The sequence below is a fragment of the Numida meleagris genome, chromosome 12 (genome assembly GCF_002078875.1).
Source record: "Numida meleagris isolate 19003 breed g44 Domestic line chromosome 12, NumMel1.0, whole genome shotgun sequence".
Taxonomy (NCBI): Eukaryota; Metazoa; Chordata; class Aves; order Galliformes; family Numididae; genus Numida; species Numida meleagris.
Window position 1 is genome coordinate 17,244,831 of NC_034420.1, and position 17,424 is coordinate 17,262,254.

The 17,424-nt window shown below is 48.6% G+C and overlaps 1 long non-coding RNA gene across 1 annotated transcript in view; it reads right to left on the reverse strand.

The window, feature by feature from the left end:
• LOC110405390 overlaps window positions 1,198–17,424 on the reverse strand; it is a 40,198-nt gene continuing 23,971 nt past the window's right edge. Inside the window, exons 7-15 of the long non-coding RNA XR_002442857.1 lie at window positions 17,146–17,313; window positions 14,220–15,965; window positions 11,368–11,468; window positions 10,934–11,198; window positions 10,080–10,120; window positions 9,245–9,358; window positions 8,729–8,784; window positions 3,989–8,564; window positions 1,198–3,899 (exon numbers count right to left, since the gene is read on the reverse strand). This is a non-coding gene — a long non-coding RNA (uncharacterized LOC110405390). The remainder of the gene's footprint in view (window positions 3,900–3,988; window positions 8,565–8,728; window positions 8,785–9,244; window positions 9,359–10,079; window positions 10,121–10,933; window positions 11,199–11,367; window positions 11,469–14,219; window positions 15,966–17,145; window positions 17,314–17,424) is intronic.

A 17,424-nucleotide genomic window follows, 5' to 3' on the forward strand; every position in this document is an offset into this window, starting at 1 on the left:
CCATATGCCCCAGGATACACTTCCTGGTAACTCCTGCGTGCACAGTGTCTGCCTGATCAGAGACCTGCAATGCACCCAGAGGTGCACTGCCCTCTCAGCCCTCTGTCTCGGCTGCTCTGGCGCTGCACAGGTCCATTGGGGCCATCGTGTCCTGGCACAGCCCCAGTGCCAGGCGCTGCTCCCAGTGCCTCCAGTAGCACCAGGCACAGACGGACCCAAGCGGGTCAAACCAAGAAGCGTACTGTGTTTGTGCCTCAAAGAATGGAGCAAATATATCACCACCTTTACCACTGCAGCAGCTTTGAGCTGCTAAATAAATTGGGAGTGATGCATGGTACAGGAAACAGGTTTTATCAGATCTACCCTGTGTATGCCAGTGCCCAGCTGTGAAACATCGCAGGAGTGCCCAGCGGAGCAGAAAACAGATTGCTAACATGACTTAAACCAAAAAAAAAAAGGACTCATATAAAATCGCATGTAAAAAGAAAAATGCAGCCGCTGCATAACCAGTTAGCAGATCTCCAAAGGAATCTTTCTGGAAGTGTAATCAGAACAACATGAGACACATTTTTATATGAAGTGTGTGAGAGCACTGTGTGAGAACCCGATGGAAGCACCAGTTTAGAGGTGGGTATTTCTCAGTGCACATGCTGAGAAGATGCTGCTTACAGGAGGGTGGGGCTTTCCTGAGGTGATGTCCCAGGGACCTGTATGAAAGCAGAACCTGGACTCACTCGTCTGCACCAACCAGTCGAGCCCCCACCCGGGCTTCAGTGACTGTTTGCACTCTGTGTATTTAGTTCTGAATCCAAATTGTGCCTTCATTGCTGTGAAGAGACAGAAACGTGCCTCATGTTAATGCGCAGCCAGTCTTCAAGTTTCTTACCAATAGATGCCTGCAACAACTAGTCACTTCAATACCTAGGATAGCAAGCATTCCACAGTTCATCAAATTAACCTTTCCCAATTTAATATTCTCATAATTCCCTTTATTAAATAACTGTACTTAAATGCTGTAGCTGCAATAATCCTTTTCTTTTACCATGACACGCTGGAAGTGGGGCGAATTGCTCTGGTGTGCTCCATCCAGCTGGCACGGAGCAGCAGCTCCGCAGCTCCTGGCTGAGTGACATGTTTCTGCAAATACCATCCATGTGACCCTCTGCCGTTTTACAGATATACCATAACAAGCTCTGCTCCTGGGAAATGTTCCCATGTTTATTTCACTCCTCCCAGTAACAAATTCAAATTTCTTTCTTTTTCCCCTACATCTTCTGCCTCTGCTTCTCTGTGTTTTGCAGAGCATCCTCCTGTCTGTGCTGTGGCATCTGATCTGTGAGTGCAATCCCTCCCGCGGGCACAGCCTCCAGAGCGCTCCAGAGGAACAGACAGCAGTGAGGGCTGGGGGAGAGCTGAGCTCCCACATGACAGCATCAGAAACCTTCTGGTTTGGAAAGCCGCCGCCTCGGCACTGCCAATCGCGTTCTTGGCGTCAGACAGTGCCCTCTCCTGCAGTGGGATTCTGGCTGCGAGCACAGAGCTGGGATCCCAGCGCTGCGTGATGTGGGGAAGCGGGCTTGTTGGCAGCGGTGAGAAGCACGAACCGGCCCAGCACTGGCACTGCTCCCCCCATAAGCCCCCAGCCAGCACCGGGCTCTGGAGCTGGGAGCGACACCCCCAGCCCGGCCCTTGGGCAGCTGTCCTGAGATGCTCCCAGCCCAGACCACACACATCCCAGTGATGGGGGCTCGCACACCCCCACCTGCTGCCGCCATGGCTGCTGAGGCACACAGACCTTTGGGCACTACTGCCCTGGCCCACAGGGACCAGCTGCAGCTGGGCACTCGCTTGTCCTGTAGCCAAGAAGCATTCGGCTCTCTGAAGTGAGTTATTTCCATAGGTACAGTTTTAGTTACTGCAGGGTCTCTGAAGCATGAACCCAACAAATCACGCCCAAGGCCCGTTTGGATGGATTTCTGTATGTAGGCAGTTGTTGGTGGGGAGCTGCTCCCCCCACCCCTTCACACCTGGGAGAGGACCACGCACGTCCCTGGCAGTGGAGCTGGTGCCGCACCGTGCAGATCTGAGACCCACACCCGATGTCCCCTCCTGGCAGGGACACTGCCACCAGTGTGCGAGGGGCGGGCTGGGTCCGGCTGCTCAGCAGGCAGGCTGTTAGCTGAGAAAAATCTCATTAACTGAGAAACCTCCCTAACTGTCATGTCTCAGGGTCACAAGAGCTTTCTGTCACAACCACTTTCTGTCTCAGCAGGAGGAGCGTGCTGCGCTCCCAGGGATCTGTTTATCAGAGGGGACAGCAGAGCTCCATCGACCCATGTCTGGGTCTTTATTAACTGTGGGACCGAGCTCTTTGGCATCACCAGGGCAGCCACCAGCCACAGACCCAGACACCTGCACGTTAGTTAGGCTGACTCGTGACACACAACAGGAAAACTAAAAAGTCAGGTCTGCGCCAGACTTCACCATTCCACCTCTGCAATTGTCACACAGCTCTTCACGTTCAGGCTCAGTTGTGGTAGAAATGAAAAAAAGTCAATTTACAGAAACATGTTTCTGTGACCTCATAAAAGATGCTATTGGCTATACATAGAAAAGTAACCCCCAAACGGTATTCAAAGAGAATCATCAAAAGCTCATACTTCCAGTCCAATATGATCAAAAAACCTTCTGAGATCCCAAGGAGATATGAGGAATGGGAATACAGAACCAACTGCTTTCAAGCCAGTGCTCATTTCCTTGCAGCGTGATAGGAAGCAGCTCCTCATTGCTGGTTCAGAGCAAAAATTGATTCTAATGTTGGCAGCTCCCAGCGCGGCTGAGCTGCACAGCACATGGCACCGCGGCACAGTTACCATATGGAAATGATGAATGAACATGAAGGGGAAGGAGCAGCTGATGTAATTTTCCCGTGGCCTTGAGATGGAAGGGAAATTGTGGCACGGGCAGGCACAAGGCTCCATTCCGGTCTGAGCGCAGACCAGAAATCGTTGCACAGTGCATCTGTGATGAGGTGACAGATAGCTGGGAGCTGCACCTGCAGAACTCTGAGTATGGGATTCAGGCTCCTCCCAGTGAAACCCCCAGCACTTCTGTGCTGTTTTGCTCTTTCATCCTATGCAATCTGTGCAGCCAGCAGTTACAATAAGCAGAGAACATTCCTTCCATCAGTATGGGCAAACAGCACATGTGGAAGAACTACTCATAAATATTAAGAGCCATTCACTCTTACCCCAAAAGAGCACAGGGAATTCCAGACACAGCGCTGGGCAGAGGGGCAGCGGTCCCTCAGCAGAAGCCACGCACAGGGTTAAGGAATTAATTTTAGGTTTACAACGGGCTGACTCAGAGGAGTCCCCAGACCTTGAATACTTACATGGTGCACTTCCATCCTTTCAACCTGAAAAACAGGAGTAGAAATAGAATTCCAAACTCGCAGCCTCACCGTCCTGCAGTCTGTATGTGCCGCTGCTTCCACTTCTGCACTTCTGCACTGCCCAGTCCATAGGAAACCAGGAGGCAGGACTGCAAACAACAACTTCAGCAGAGCTGTGGGAAAGCCCTGAAAGCTGCTAAAAGATTTGTTTATAAAATCAGAGGGCATCCTGGCTGTAAAACCAGGAGGCATTCCCAGACATTGACCTGCCCAACACCACAGCCATCTTTTTGCAGAGGAAAGCAACAATGCTGCAGATTGCTCTTCTCCGTGGCAATGCCTTCTGCAACATAGCAATCGAAAGGTGGAGAAAAATGCTGCCTCACTCTGCCTTCTGCATCTTCTCCATTATTTACTTACGCTGTGACTAATTTCTCTCCTGGAGCCGACATGATGAACGCTACTGGGCCCAAACTTCCATTGCTTGAAATTGCTTCTCAGCCACCTGAAAAGAGAAGTGCAAGGGAGAATGGCTTCTATTGCTCCATCCATCTTCAGGCAAGAAACCCACCACCCAGTCACTATTTATCTTACCCAGGTAAATGGCAACATCTATCTGTTTTTTTCCTGATGCTGCAACGAAGCGATGGTGGGCACAGGGCCATTCGTTACAGAGAAGGCTGCCTGCGTGCAAGGAAAACAGGAGAGAGAATCGAGGGCCAGCAGGAGCAGCAGCACCGAGCCGGCAGCTCACACAGCTCAGCTCCCCCCGCAGCCAGCCTCCATCCACCTTGTAAATCTGACCATCAGAAAACTGCTGTATTTGCTTAACAACACTCTGACGTGGGATTCTGGCTGTTCAGAGCACAGAATTTTCTGCTGTGGTATAACATCCTGCAGGGGATCACACCCATGTGTGCAGCCCCAGGTGAGTGGGGTGGGCCGGAGCACGGCGAGGAGCACCCCATGGATGGGCACCGGGCTGCCAGGCGCTTTGCTGAACAAGCCATCTCCGTTTCATTCTCATCCACGAGCTACAGAAAACTGATCGGGATTCATGTGCGAATTACAGATCTGGGGTATTGCGAAGGGCTTTGCCATCACAGCGGTGGTTGGTTTTAACGGATGCAATTGTGCTAAACCTCCCCATTTCATCTCAGGAATTAGGAAACGTGGCACTCGGTGCAGGAGAGCAATGGTAGCAGCAAACACATCATTGTAATGGCGTCTTTCCGGAGCAGAAAGGTATCACAGTTCCCAGAAGACAGCATGTGAAATTCAGATCAGAAATATGAGGTAATATCTGAACAGGAATGAGGGAAGAGCTTACCCAGCGCCTTCCCAGCAGCAGCCAGAGCTCCAGCCAGAGGGCTGCAGGCAGACAGGGAGCCCTCAGCTCCCGGGGGTTTCTCTTTGCAGCAGTTCATCCCCGAGTCAGTGGAAGTGTAACTTCCATCCCCAGCTATTGCTCTTTGCAGCACCTTCTTTTATTAAAGTTAAAAGTAATGCAGAAATTAGGTGCTCTTTCTGAAGAGGAGGCTGCTTTTGAAACACCGGCGTAAGTTAAACCGGGGGGGAAGTTAACTTCAGGGATCTGAGAGCAGTGTGAGCAGTTGCCAGTAGTGGGGCTGACTTAGTCCTGCCCTGCAAGGAGCTGACACGAGGGGAGCTGCTCCTTCCATTCCACGTGCTGCGCTATCTGCCTCAACCCCTGCCCAGCCCAAGGGCCATTAAGAGGTGCTTCATTATTTATGCTCTACATTGATTTAAGATGAAATTAATTATACATGCTCAGCCCAATCTGACCACAGCATCGCATAAGCACCTCTTCTGGATGGCCTCCCCAAGATGCTGCTCTCTAGAGACATACAGCACAGGGCAGGGCCTCACCAGGGATAGTCCCACAGCTCCCAGGGGCAGGGGGGACCTCCGTCACCTCTGTCCCTGCAGGAAGGCAGTGTGCAGCCCTGGCTTCTGCACCTGCACTGTGAACACAGCAGGATGCGAGGGAGGGGCTGGGGGCTGTGCAGAGGGGAGCAGTGGTGCAGCAAATGAGCTGGGAATGGGGAACATCGCACCTGGCTGAGAGCCACCCGAGGAAGAGGAAAGAAGAGAAGTAATTGCATTCAAAACTTTGCTCAACGCTTGGCCGTATTTGGGACCATTAGCCACAAAGATTCATGTAACATCCGTGATTTTTGCTTTTATGTCGGAGATGTTTTTCCAAGTGGTTGTGGTTTGTTTGCATGGGCTTTTATTCTTTCTACTGTGAATCCGTCATTTGCCCCCAGCTGAGATTAATAATGGTATTTTATTTATCACACCACACGTACTCAGCAGCCTAGGGGAACACTCCCTGATTCGTTGTTTTTTCTCTTTTCTCCCATTAAATGCTTCATCAGTTCTTATAATGTAAAAAGTATATCAGAAGCCAAAGTAGCATTTAGCACATTATCACACTTTCCATTCCCTAGGATGAATCGAAGTATTGATTCAGGCTATTTTTGTGGCAGAAGGTTTGCCTGAACTCCCACTCAAGTCACGGGGAGGACCCCAAAGGACTTCGCTGCCCAGGTTGTGGTGAACAATTTTCCACAAACTTCTTAACAGGACTAATCTCCTTTTTCAGGCTAAGGTTTTTTCAGCAGCAAATTAGATTTTTGAGTTGGATTTATCAGGGGTAGGAATGAGCTAAGTACGGAGGTGAGCTCTGTTTTCTTGCGGGGAGGTTAAAATGGACTCGAGGCACATTAAGCAAGTCTGTGTGCAACTAGCAGTTGGTTTTCCCATTAAGCCATGCACCTATGAGGCAGATGTTTATCAGATGCTATGCGAAACACAAGCAGTTCATCTACTTGCATAGCGTTCACTTTCCTGCACAAAAATACATTCATTTTCAATGAATTCTCCAGCGCAGATAAGATTTGGTTTGCTATGGCCTTGTAACACCGGTAATCCTAAAAGGGTTGAAACGAGGAAAAGAGAAGGAGTGAGGTGGTGGCTGCGAGCCGCCCCAAGGCCTCGTTAGTGATATGACATGTGTGAGCTCAAGGAAAAGCCCCCAGCAAGCTGAAAGATGGCTTCACTGCGATCTGTGCACAGCAAACAGTCCATACGATGCATAAGGTGTCACGGCACCCTTGAAAAGGCTTGTAATGTAGAGAACCTGCTGAAGCAGGGAAATGTCTGATCAGGATGGCACGGGCCTACAGGCAGAACTGCTCTGGGGTAACGGGGAAGAGGCAGCCTGGCAGCTGCGTGTAGGTGCAAGTAAAGGCAGCTCACAGGACGAGAGTGGGGCAGCAGCAGCGCAGGGCAGAGTTATAACCTGTAGGGTGAAGAACAAGAGGAGCAGGAAGTAAAGAACTAGGGAGAATGGCAGAGAAGCACGAGAGAGGCAGCCTCAGCAGTGACAGTTATAGACCCTGGAATGCCACAAACAAGGCAGATTTGGGAAGAGAGGCGAGTGTGCATGCCTGGGTGAGCCCGGTAAGCAGGCTGTGGTTGTTTGCCTCCACCCCCCCCTCCTCTGCAGAAAGGTTCAGGAAAGCTGAATTCCTACGTGCAGCCTGGGGCTGCCTGCATTTCCAGCAGAATTTCTTCAGTGATAATTTCTGACCAGCGGTTTGGGGTCGGTGCTGCACAGAACCCACCACATCCTGTCACAGTTTCCTTGTGGTTACCCAAGCAGATCTTTTCAGCTTCGCCTCCTGAAGATCATTAATCAAGAAATTCAATTTCAGCAAACACTCCAGTAAAATAAATGGACAAATAATGCCTTCTATCAATGGGAAGTAATTGGTAACCACTTTCTGTTTGTATTCACATTGGTTGATGCCCCATCTCTGGAGACTTTCAAGGCTGGGCTGGACCAGGCCCTGGGCAGCCTGACAGAGCTGCGGTGCGCCTGTACATTGCAGGGCAGTCAGACTAGGTGGCCCTCAGAGGCCCCTTCCAACTCTAAGGATTCTGTGATTCTGTAGTGGAAGAAGATGAAAGGAAGAAGATGAAATTCAGCTTTCTCCAAATACTTTTTTTTGCTAACATTATGCGTCAAGTATATCAATACCGACTTTCCACATTGGAAGGATAGCATAGAATAACAGAAAGTTAGAGAATTTGGAGTATTATGCACTTTAAAAATCCCCATCTTTAACAGGATAAAATCATATTTCATGTTACTCTTCGATTGGAAATGTCTTCAAGGGACCAGTTTTATTTTCCAGTACCTTCCATACTCCATCAAAAAATGCCACTGGAGCAAGGGTGAAGTTTTATTCTGGGGAATAAATCCAAGAGTGATTTTTAACCTCCGTTTTCCACTGATCTGTGCCTCAACCACTCCATTACTTTCCTTCTGTGTTTGTTTTCAATGCTTTCAGCTGTCCACCTTGACTGCTAAATATTTAAGTTTTCTCAAACCAGGAATATCACTTATAGAATTTCTGCAACACCTAAAACTTTGGGTCCATACTTCACACAATGTAAATGGCCAGTTACTGAATATTTGTGTTGTATATTACAATGGAAAAGGGTTTCAGTAATGAAAAGACAACAGAGTGGATTAAACACAAAATCCTGGAGAAGGACGAATGCCGCTCCTATCTTAAGGGATGCATTTAGAAATCACAGCTCCCCTAGACAGCTGCAAAGGTACCGAAATCTATTATTCATCCATCAAGTTGTCATCACCTCGAAGATTAGGCGGAGGCCCGAGAGGCGTAGCCAAGATGAGTTTATACTTTTCTCAAGAAGAAATAAATAATAACAGAAATCAAACCTCAGGAGGATTTGGGCAGGGAAGGGGAGGCCATGGCGGGGAGGGGGAAATGAGTTCATTGCTGAGGAGATAGGAGGCACGGCGCAGTGCCTGAGCAAGGTGCCGTGCACAATTCCCTAATGCAGGCTCACAAGTAAAGCTGAAGAAGCAAAGTCTAAATAAAATTAACATAAATTGGGTATGAACACATTGAAAATCACCGAAGTGTTCTGAGTGTCCCCTGTGAGGCTGAAGGACGGCTGAACAGGGCTCCCGGGCGCTCCTGCACAGGCTCCGATGCTGCAGCACAGATGACACGGATACAAGTCGTGATGATTGCAGCTGGAAGGGTTGCAGGCACTTCTGAGGGCAGGATCAGAATTCAAATCACTCCTGACAATTGTGGAAGTGCTGTGAAATCAGTAGATGAAAGGTAGGAGAGGCGGTAACAAAGAGTTGCTGAAAAAGGGAGAATCAGACGAGCAGAGAACAGGGACACCTGGCAGAGCAGCAGGACTGCGGGAGGGCTCCTTCCACACCTGAATACCAAACAGCAGGTGATAATGTCACCTCACCTGCAGAAGGGCTGGTCACCAAACGAAGGCAGGAGGCGGCTTCTGGAGATCGTCTGCTTCATCAGAAAAACATGAGAAAGAAAATAGAAATAAATCCCCATTTAACTGTCACCTTTGTGACTGCAGACGTTGCCTCATCCCTGGTGCTGGTGTGCCCAGCGATGTCTCCCCTTGCTCAGAGCTCTCTTCCATTTACAAGAGGGGGCTCTGGGGGAGCCAGCAACCCGGCAGCTCTGACCCAGTCCTGCCTGGAGGTCCCATGCGCTCACCCCTCCCTCCCCAGCTCAGCCCAACCTGGGGTGACCAGCCAGCCCTTGGTGTCACCCAGTCCTCAAGCGGCCTCCTGCTCCCGCTCAGCAGTGGAACAGAGGAAACACAGGAAAAAAAAAACATAACAAAATGTCTATTATTAGCAAAATACATAACTAAAGCATTTCAGCTTATTCACTCCTAGCATCCCATTATCAAAATACACATAGTCACTCTCAGCCCTTAATGTGGTTGAAATTATCTTACCTATCCTCTCCATTATTCTTGGTGACAAGCAAGCAGTACAAATGCCCCACTGCTCTAGGATAAATACACTTCCCGTACAGATTAGGTGAGATGATATAGTGCAAACAAACATATCTGTGAAAGAAGAGACATGCTAATCTATAAAGATTTAGATGAAGGAAGGCGCCATCAATCTGTCAGGAGTTACAGTTTGTTTTTCTCCCTGTGTTACTCCAGAGATTTCTTTTTAAGCCATTTCCCCTTGCTGCTCAGGAGATTGCGCACGAATAGCAGCTGGAACACCATTTTTCCTAAAAAAGGGGGGGATTTACCAAAAAAAGTGCATCGATATCCCAAGTGTGGGAGAATGTACTGAATAAGAAATAATCTCTTCTTTGAAGCTTCTCTTTTCCAATTAGGAATGCTCTTGCTGTTTACTTAACAATAAGAAGAAAGGGAGAAGAGACAAAAAGAGAGTTCCAGCACTGAGCTGAGCAGGGCATCCCTGCTTGGGAAAAGGTGCTGGAGGCGATGTGCCACCGGTGGGAACTGCAGGGCTGTCCAGGGCTGGGGAGCCAGGTTCCAAGCTGGAATTCAGCAGGACCGTGGGCTTCAGTGGCTTCCAAACAAGCAGAGTCATACCTCAGTCTACAGCAAATACAATGGGTTATTACAGCCCTTATTACACTCTGTGAGTAACCCGAGCATCATCCCAGCAAGGCTCTGGCAGAACTTCTCTTTTCTCCTAGCTCACATGAGCTGTGCAAACACAGGCAGCTCTGCGGGATGGAGCCACCCACCACCACCAAAGAAAAGCATTCAAAACAAATGGACTTCGCCGCTGATGGTGGCTTACCTGGAAAAAAGCCAGTGTTCGGTTCAGCCCAGGTTTACCCTCTAAGCAACAGAAAAACACAGGAGACATGAGCTGGGAAACTCACATTACCACTGCTAGAAAAAGATGCATTCTATTTATTGCATTATGCTGCTTAAAAACTGCCTCTTCCTGGATGTGTTAAGTAAGTGACAATTCACATCATGTTTTCTTTAATGAATGAGGTGGAAATGCCTTCCATTCCTACATAAATTAGAAGCATTTATATTCTAAACAACCGAGTAGTTATTTGCTAAATTACAGCGATGCAGCTCCAGCCCAACCGGTGTCAATAGGATCCCTCGTGTGAGCGATTACTTGTCAGTGTGATTAAGGGGTCGCTCACTAATGGCAAATGAGAGCAGTTGGAGAACACTGCTATCGGAGTCCCACAATGCTCTGAAATTGATGGCCAGTTTTTCACCATTGTTTTCCACATCAATGCAGGGAAATCTCCCAGTGCAGAACGTTCCCGTGCAGCACCAGAGCCCCCAGCTCCGTCCCAGCAGCAGCCGCAGACCCAGCACTGAGCACTGCATCCCCATGGGAGGGCACGGTGCAGCACACTGCACCAGCCTGCGCCCTGTTCAGGCAGAGCTCACAGATCTCCAGCAGCCAAATGCTTCCATGGCTCCTGCTTCGTTCCGGCATGCTGCAGCGGGCACCAGGCACACGGCGAGGAAAGCTGGCACCTGTGTGCATCTGCATGGACACACCTCCACCCTCCTCAGAACCACCACTGCTCTGCACTGAGATCCCCAGCACTGGGTTAGAGGAGAGAGTGAAAAGTAACAATATGTTCTCTGAAATTTTTGAATGCAGAACTGATTACATACATTCGATCTTGGCCGAGACATTCACTCCGAGGTTCGTAGGATGTGTTTTGCACCTCCTCTGCAGCTGGAGCCTGCAGCATTCCACACCCCCTGCACCAGGGTACTCGTTCAGCACTGACTCCAAGCAGAAACTGCCATCTTCCGTCCCAAGCAATTCCTCTCAGCATCATGGAATTCCTGTGTATCTCTTACCCAAACACTGTCCGACTTCCAGCCCACTCAGCTTGCAAGATCTGAGCAGATCAAAGACCAAAGTGCAATAGCCCTGGGCAAAAGAGAGCACATCAACACAGCGAATACTAATTCTACCAAAACAAAAAGTTGCAACAATAGGAAAATAATGCCTGCATCTCTATGAATACCCTAAGGTAACCAATAAATTATAAGGATATGACAGAACAGACATGGACAGCCATTTATAGGATGTGCCATACCATTCTCCACGTGCCTGTATGCAGGACATGAGCACAGACGCTGCAGCGATGCAGTAAATGCTCCTGGAGGAGCTGGAGGGCCCACGCAGAAAGAAAAGGAGCTGTAGATAAAACAACAAGCACAGGACTCGTTACTCAAGCAGAAGCAGGTCAGAGTCCCACTTGGTGAAAGCTGCATGCGCTGCCTCTCATGCTAAGGGAGCCGTCTCAAGAGGAGAACTGGAAAGGAGCAGTTCTCTGTGAAGACAGAGAACGATAACGCTCCCATTACATCTACCCCCATGCTGAAGCAGTTCTGCTGGCACCCGGGCTCAGGAAGTGCTTTCCCACGCTAGGCACTTAGAGGCAGTCCCAGACAGCTCCGGGATTCAATTTGCAAGGTATTAGGATGTTTGTGTATCATTAAGGACCACTTGACCACAGATCCATTCTAATAGACAGTAAGCTGAGAGCAGCAGTAAGAAACTGCTGGAAGGCTGATGGCCAGATGAATCAGCAAGGAGGATAATGAAGCAGCGATCAATTTCCCCATAGCTGTAAGGAGCTGTGAGCACCGTCCTGCCTGCAGGCGGGGGCTGCTCCTCCCTTCCATCCCCAGTCCACCATGAACCTTTTGTCCATGCCACTCTCAGCACAGCCACGCAGAGTTAATCAGCTCAGTTCATCAACATCATCCCTCCGAGCGCTCCCTTCCTGAAGGGAAATATAACGCATTTAACATGTCAGACACCTAAAGGGCTCTTTCATGAGCACCCTCAGCTCATCACTAATAAACTGCATTTGACTCTGCTGGTTTGGTCTCTGTGTGCTCCATGCTGTATTGAATCTAAGATAGAGGTTCTCATTATTCTTCCTTAGCAGGAAACAGCCGTGCACAGCCTCACTACAGCCTTGCAGAGCCCCAGGCCCATCCACGAGGAGGAGCAGCACCAGGCACACCACGGGGCACTGCTGGGTCACAGGGCCAGTCCCAGATGTCCCACGCCCCAGGGAGCCGCCTGCAGAGCCCACACTGGTCCTGACCTTTATTGTAGGTGAGTAGTTTGGTTTCTTGTTTTGTTGTTGTTGTTGCTGCTGTTTTTTTTTAAGAAAGACACAGACTTCGGGGGTTTGTCCCAAGCAGCGAAAACACTGCTCACCACCTTCTGAGAATCACCAGCCACGAAAAGTGAACACCTCCCGAAGCCTCTCAATGGCAAATTCCTTCCTGATATAAAGTTAAAAACAACCTCTGAAATGCAAATAACCCAGCCACCTACACAGGATGATTTATGCCATGCCATCTTTTTCATGCAAATAAATTAAAGGAAGAAAATGTAACTTAGAGTGAACTGCATTGTATAAAAAATAAGACTGACATTGTTCTGCAGAACTCAGTGCAAAGCGCTTCTGCCACTGCTGCTGGAGGTTTCACCCTCCTGAATGTGCAGGAAGAGATTTTGATTAATCTTGATTTTCATTTGTATACAAATCACTTTACGGTTTCAGGCACGTCAGGAAAAGACATGTACTTTTGTTTCTTTCTGTCGGTGTCATTTCATGCTGAAAGTTTGACTCTCAATGAGCGTTTGAAGCAGCAGAAGGAAACCAGGAGGCTTTCTTGGTAAGAAATCAGCAGGGACCAAGCCCCCGCATGGGTGCAGAGCTGGGCCTGGAGCAGCCGCACAGCAGCGGGCAGGGGGTGCTCGGAAGGCAGCTCTGGAACTTCAGCCCTGGGAGGAAAGGAACTTTGCAAAGAATGGGAGCTGAGGGGTGCACAGAGGGACGCGCTGAACAAGCCAACAGCAGCAGCAGCACAAGCTAGCACAACATGAAGGCCGTAGGTAACTCTTTGTTCCAGCAACAGCAATCGCAATGGGAAAGTGGCTTCTCTGGAGGGGCTGCCAGAGAAAAGAACCTGTGGGAGAGGGCTGCAGCCCTTGGATGCTTCCCACAACAGACAGAACATCTCAGCTGCCTCACAGCTCGTGTAGGTGTAGGGTTCTTGTTCTGCTCTGTTAGACTTTACCAAATGGAAGGGAAGAATCTGTTTTGATAAACTGAGTGAATGCAGTGGAACCAGATGGGGTGCGTGCACTCTGCTCAGCAAACTCTCCAGCCCCAGCCCCAGCCCTGCAGCACCAGGCGTCACGCAGCGCGAGTCAGACCAGAGCTCAGGGAGAGACGCACAGACCTGGTTCCCACCACTGTGTGAGCAGGCAGGGGCACAGTGCCCGGCTATAAATAACAGCATCCAGGGCACGTCGGCCCCAGCACAAGGAGCAACGCAAACTCTTCCTCAAAGAGATGACTTGCACAGTGCATAAATCTGAGCATAGTGACACCACTCTGAGCCCCATTAATAGCAAAGAGCTTGTCCTGAGCTGCCGGGCTGTCACAAGGTGCTTCCAGCTCAAGGACACCCCGCTAAGGCACCCGGCCACGCCAAACGGAGCCAAGGGGAAGGCTGCCTCGAGCTGACGCATTACAGACAGCTCACATACAGTGCGTGGAAGGAGCTCTGGTCTAACGTCCACATAAATCGCTGCCAGCAGCTTATAAAACCCAGGGATTGATCTAAAGGCTCTTCAAAGTATGCTTTAAATCGCAGGTTTCATCTGAGCAAAGACATGGACCTTAGTTTTACTTTTATTAATATTCATAGCAGCAAGAAAAGACTGCGCTATTAAAAAGGACCAGCTACATATAAACGAACAGATCATTCCTAAACCAGGGTCATTTCTCCTGGTAACGATAAGGCCCTGTCAGGTAATCATAATCCTCACAGAAAAACACTTTGCTTTCACTGTTGTCCTCTGAGATAGTAAATCTGAGAGGATCTGTCTGGGTCTTAATATATAATTCCTCTTTACCAGGATTGATCTTCTAAAATGGAGGACTGGAGGACTTGTCTTCTCATTTCTTCTTTCCTCTGAATTTTCATTGGCAAAGCCCCAAATCAGCTTAGGGTTGTTTTGCTCATCTCCCAGTATGCGTGTTTCTGCAGGAAAGCGAAGCCTTCAAACAGAAGAATTTCATAAGCATCAGCCAGGGACTGCAAAATCCCAAGCTCCAGCTCCAATTCTGCCAAAGAGACAATGTGTGGCCTTGGGAGAAATCACCTCTCCTCCCTGCAGGCTCTCCATCTGCTTCTTGCTAATAAAATGGGATTATAAAACTGCCCCATCCCAAAGGGCAGGTAAAACTCTGAAGGTGAAAATTGTGTTACAAGCATGATACATTATTATAACGCAGCAAAAAGCCTTTCAGGCCTCTTTTCTCTCCTATTCAGTGCAAAGCAGCCACATTTCAAAATGAGAGCTATGGACCGGCTTTTCTGTTTGCACAGATTTCTTTCAGCAGGCAGCAGATTAAAGCCGAGGGAATAATCCATTGCAATTAATTTATTCAATGAGTTTAGCCTCATTTTCTGTTCACAAAATGTCTGCAAGCCATCTACCTTTTTTCGTGGTTTAGTCATTATTCACAATTATTACAATGTAACTCTCGGTCTGTAAATTACTCCTGAACAATTAGCCAAGCGTATTTTAGAAGCTATTTGGGTTAGTTTCCATTTAACACACAGGACACATTGTCTCTTTTCTCCCCGCTCCCCATCAGAAATGAGAAGAAAGGGCACAGACACAGCCAGGATATTGGAAGCATTCAGCAGAGCCCTGCTGGAGGTTCCCTGAGTGCTGCTGCTCCCATTCCACACCTCCACCACTGAAACCTGCGTCAAGGGACGGGGCGTGTTTTGAGAGGCTATTTTTTGTGAATGTAGATATTTTCCTGCATTGGTTTGTATATGTATTTTCACTAACATCTCCACCAGCATGGAGAACTACTGCAACATCACCAAAAAGAAAAAAAAGAAAGGCAAAAGGGGAGTAATTAGTCATGGTATTTTACCAGTGAGAGCAAGAGAGTCCCCACGGGAGGCATTCCAACAAAACGCATCGAGGGCTGCTGGTGGCGAAGGGGATGTTGGCAACGTCCATGCCAGTTACCATCAGACAGGCTTCATATAGGTTCAGAGACATTTTAGCGTTTTAATGTGCTATTGGCTTAGCAAATAAATAAATTACAAAGTGCAGAAAGAGCTTCTGGAAAATACATTAAGGCAATTTGCAAATAATTGCAGTGAGCCAGGCTATTATGACTTTGACTTCTGAAGTATAAAATCTCCCAGAGATAATGATGATAATCATATCGAAAATAGTTGCCACCCTTTAATCTTCTGAGACAAAACAGAGATCTTTGGGAATTTGGGACCCCGTCACTCTAATTGAACATCTGACAGGAAAGTAATTAGAATGGAAAGCAGAAAGGTCACCTGGTGGCCCGAGCAGAATCCATCAGCTTCCGCTTGCCATCACACGGGGCAGCCGGTTCATCTCCCGCACAGGCTGCACATTTAAATAGCTTCCTTGCCAGTAAAATGGCTGTCAGACTATTTCCAGAATGGCTTTGGATCTGAGCAGCTCACACCGAGCACGTAAAAATTCTCCATCCGTTACAATGGCAGTTCAAGAAAAATGGCCCCAGAACACTGGAACAAAAGTCATCTGCTGACAAAGCTGTTAAGATGCAGGATCACTTCCTGGGGTTTCATTTTTCTAAAGACAACAGAATTATGTCAAAAATTGGCTGTGCAAGGGAATGAGAGCAAATACTTTTTTGCCACCCCGCCCTGTCCCCTTCCCCTTTTCTCCCAGTGCTGGGGTGCTGCCTGGGCTGGGCAGCACAGGGATGCTCCTCCACAGCCACCAGGGCACGCCTGGGCACCTCTGGGCAGCATCACTGGGCAGGGGTCCCTGCAGCGCCCGTGGCCTGGAGACGTGAGGAAGGTCCATGGGAAAATTGCAGCAAGGCTCCTTGATGGACAGAAAAGTGATTTAAGGAAGGAGAGAGAAAATCATTGCTAACAGTTCCTGGATTTTATATGGGATGTTTTCAGAGCAGGCTTAATCCCAAACCCCTGGAATTCAATGGAAACATCCATTGGCTTCAGCAAATAAAGTTAACCATAGTGAATCTGCTGTATTTTCCCATCAATCCAACCCATCCAGTCTGCAGCCCAGAAAGGTGCCATGGTCCATAACCGCAATCCAAGGACAGCTCTTCAGCCCTGTGCATTTTCCCCTCAGCATCTGCCACTTGTACATACAACCCAAGCTCCCAGCTGCCTCCCTGAGAACTGGCTTCTATCCGCATCTCAAGAGCAGTGAGAAGCCGAGTTCCCCACGGCCACGCCAGAGCTGTGTGCACTGCTGTGAGAAGCCTCTGGTGACAGAAAAACTGCAGCTTTCCTGTCATTTTCACATGGCTTTTGGGTTGCTTGGGATTCTTTTATTTGTTTTTTTTTTTTCTTTACATAGACATGAACAAATTATATCATTGACATTTGAAAGTTTACCTTTTCTCAGCATCGTCCCATTACTCTCAGCAATTCTGCCCGTGCCATGCAGAATGGTAATTTCCATCCTCTATATTTGTAACCTTCAGACTCTCATAAAAAGTTATGCTTCCCCTTAAGTCACCATTTAGCCAGCCCATACATATTTAATTCTCCAATCTTTCCTCATAAATCCTGTCCTGGCTGCAATCATTTCGGCTGCTCTTTGAACGATCTCCATCTTCCCAGAACTGGCAGGAGGAGCAGAGCCCCGTGGGGATGACAGGAGATGTATGCTGAGAGACAACTGCAATTGCTCTGCTCTGCCACTTAATACCTGTAATCCATAATTATGTTGTACTTCATTCAACTATCACTCTTAGAACGAGAATTTAACCTACCATTACAACTCTCCTGAAGGCAGTGTTTCCCATGCGATGCTCCTCCATTGTATGGATTTATGTCTTCAACACTTCAGCTCCAGCAAGCAGCAGCAAAGCCTCGCTCCCTCTTTGCGTCTTGCAGGACAAACAACTGATGGTTTGTTTGTAGGTGTTGCAAAGGCTGCCCTGTGAGAGTGGGGTCAAGATGATACATTTTAAGTCAGTGCTACTTAATATCTTCCCCCCACTTCCCACCATCGGAGAGGAGAGGAGAGGAGAGGAGAGGAGAGGAGAGGA